Consider the following 3697-nt stretch of genomic DNA (forward strand, 5'->3'; position numbering starts at 1 on the left):
AGATTCTACACCCAGCCCCGAGAACACACACACACACACCCCTCTGGTTTTCTAAGACATTTTCTTCCCAAGGCTCAGTTAGTAGAATGCCTTCCTACCATGTGTGAAGAGTAGGTTGTTGATCCCCAACACTGTATAAACCAGAGGTGGCGGTGCACCTCTGTAATCCTAGCACTTAGAGGAGGAGACTGGAGGGTCAGAGGTTCAAGGCTATCCCCAGCTACATATGGAAATTGAAGGCAAGCCTGAGTCACGTGAGACTCTGATGATCTTGGTCTGTAAGTCAGTCAGTAAATAAAACCGTTCCCTTTTGAAACCAAAGGCTTCCTTCCTTCCTTCCCTTTGCCAGAAGCATGGATCCTCACCCCAGAGTAGGAACACTGAGTATAGACAGAGCACCGAGCATAGACAGAGCAGTTAGTCTAGTTGGTGACTTTGCAGGGTGTCATCACAGTAAAAGGTGCACTGGTGGAATGCTGAGAGCGAGCAGCTCACAGACTGTGCAGAGCCCCTCCCTCCCTTTCCTCATAACTGACAGTCACTCCCTCCTTTGTGCTATCTGGGGCCTGGCTTTCCATCACTTACATTTGTAATCGTGAGTGGGTTCCACTCTGTGTCCCGTCTCCTGTTCATTTTCAAGCTTGTCGGAAACATGACCCCAAGGGCGAGTTTGGCTGTTAGTAATTTTCCACTCCACGCTTCCAGTTTGGGTGGACTGGGAGTGTAGAGCTTAGCAGAGTTTAGATAGTGGAATAGCTACAGTAGCAGGCGTTAGCAGGGGTCTAGTGTTTCCTATTCGATGGTAGCTGGCCCTAGGCTGGCAGGGGCAGCTTTGAAGGGAACCTTCAGATTGCATTTCTTACATTTCAGTTTGAATCTCATATTTGGGGGTGGGGTACAGAGGAGTGTAAAATAAAGGAGTCAGATAAAGTAGATCCAACTAGAATGTAGAGCCCTCAGTTCTAGCTCCCTGCTCCCACCAGACACACATAGGTTGGCTCATCCTGGGGGAGGGAGGAGGACCTCACTCTGAAGTCACACTCCAGTATCCACAAACCTCAGGTGTCTGCCTGTATCCTCCCTCACCCTAGCTCTAGGATAGGTAAATGCAGGCTTCCCTTATACAGCTGACTCGTGAGCACAGAGGAGGGAACAGAGAAGGCAGGACTCAGACACGCACGTCAAGACTCCTTTTTTACCCAGCTCAGTCTTTCAAGATGTAATGAAAAAAGCCTCCATCTCACCTCCCCCGAACCCCATGCAGGGAAACCCGATTCACATCATTAGCTAAGCTGCAGCCCAGCGACCCACCCGGACTCACAAAGGGAAACTGTTTGGTTTAGGTTTTTCAAAGACATGACTTGCTTGGATGTGGCTTATAGGTAAAAGTCTAAAGCTGAAGGAATCTCTTTATAATATTACCAGCTTAAAGAGAGGAAAAACCTTATTTTTATATGTCTCTTGGATAACTGAGGGTAGAATGTCACAGGTGAGGCCTTGGGGGTGTGGCTCAGTGCCTAAGTCCTGGCTAGAATGCACAAAGCTCCGGGTTCATCCTCAGCACCACAACCACTAATAATAATAATAATAAAAAAAATAATAAATAAAAGTGAAGATACAGCATAGGGTTAGGGGTGGCTACTGCAAAAGCTGAGACTACAGTGTCCTCCAATGGTAGCCAACAGTGATCAGTATTTACCAAGGAATTTAGCCTCCCAAGAGCTCCATAAGTGAGTGCTGTCATTAACATTGCTCTCTGTAGTAACAATTTTGTAGATTTGGTTTCTTTAAAAAACAAGACAAAACAAACAAACAAAAAACCAAGGGGCTGGAGAGATGGCCCAGCAGTTAAGAGCACTGACTGTTCTTCAGAAGGTCCTGAGTTCAAATCCCAGCAACCACATGGTGGCTCACAACCATCCTTAAATGAGATTTGATGCCCTCTTCTGGCGCATCTGAAGACAGCAACAGTGTTCTTACACATAATAATAAATAAATCAAAAAAACAAAACAAAACAAAAAACAGCCGAGTAGTGGTGGTGCATGCCTTTAAATCCCAGCACTTGGGAGGCAGAGGCAGACAGATTTCTGAGTTCGAGGCCAGCCTGGTCTACAAAGTGAGTTCCAGGACAGCCAGGGCTATACAGAGAAACTCTGTCTCGAAACAACAACAACAACAAAAAACAACATCAGGTACGAGAAATGGCACATCAAGATGAGCTGCTCATCCAGAGGACATGGCTTTGGTGCCCAGCACCCACATGATGGCTCACTATCTGTTACCTCAGCTCCAGGGGATCTGATATCCTCTTCTGGACATCACAGGCACTAGGCACACGCGTGGTACATACATACATGTTGGCAAGACACATACATAAAAATAAACCGAACCAAAACAATCCATAAAAATAATAAACTCCAGTTCCAGGGGATCCAACAACCTCTTCTGGTTTCTGCAGCCATTGGGCATGCACTTGGCTCAGAGACATACATGCAGGCAAAACATGTACACATATATCTTTTTTTTATTTTTTTTAAGATTTATTTATTATATGTAAGTACACTGTTGCTGTTTTCAGACACACCAGAAGAGGGCACCAGATCTCATGATCTCCTTTCGGGTGGTTGTGAGCCACCATGTGGTTGCTGGGATTTGAACTCAGGATCTTCAGAAGAGCAGTCCGTGCTCTTAACCGCTGAGCCATCTCTCCAGCCCATACACACATATCTTAAACACCCAAACTTCAGCGTGGAGAGAGAAGGGAGAGTTTCATCTCCCTAGCCCCTTCAAGCCCATTTCCATTCCTTCTGTACCCTGTATGAGCCCCAGGTAATGCGATCCATCTCTACAGATTTGCCTGGTATAATTTTTAAAGATTCAGAAACAAAATGAGGTCATGAAAAACAAATAGATGCTAAATAGGAATAGACTGAATCAACCTTAAAATGATCAGACTTTTCTAAATCACTCAAAAGTGGGTTATAATGGGGTGGAGGTATAATTTAGCTACAGAGTACATCCTTGGCTGTGTGTTCAATGTTCAGAATCTCCTACTCCCAACCCAAAGTAGGCTATAGTTCTCAATAAAATGGTTATGGCCGTCATCACCGTGTTATAAAGCAATTTTTGTTTGTTTTGTAGACACGGTCTCATATCCCAGGCTGGCCTCTAACTCACTGCATAGCGGTAGATGCCCTTGAACTCCTCATCCTCCACCACACTCTGCCAAAGGAAAAAGGGGTGGGATACAAATAAAGGTTCAGGTTCATTGCTGCTGGATCTGGGGTACTGGCTTTGGAGAGCGCAGAGAGGAAAGAAGGTATTGGGAAAGTCATTATTATACTCACGAACCCAAGGAAAGAGAGTGTTTCTGTTGTTTACTATAATTTTTAATCTATAACTTTTAAGTGTTTATTACTCTGCGCGCACACAGGCGCGCGCGCACACCCACACCCACCCGCTAGGGTGCGCATTTGGAAGTCAGAGGCCAATTTGAAAAGTCAGTTTTCCCCAGCCACCATATAGGTGAAGCCTGAGCATCGTCTCCACGCTTGCCAGCAAGTAGCTTTACTCGTTGAGCCATCCTCCAAGTCCTAAAATCTATGCTTTAGTTTAGGATTTTGTCCGCAGCAGACGTTACGCTCGTCCTTCTTCAGGCTCACACCTGCGCACTTCCCGCCCGCCTCCCGCTGCGCA

Source organism: Mus musculus, chromosome 17 (genome assembly GCF_000001635.26).
Source record: "Mus musculus strain C57BL/6J chromosome 17, GRCm38.p6 C57BL/6J".
Lineage (NCBI taxonomy): Eukaryota > Metazoa > Chordata > Mammalia > Rodentia > Muridae > Mus > Mus musculus.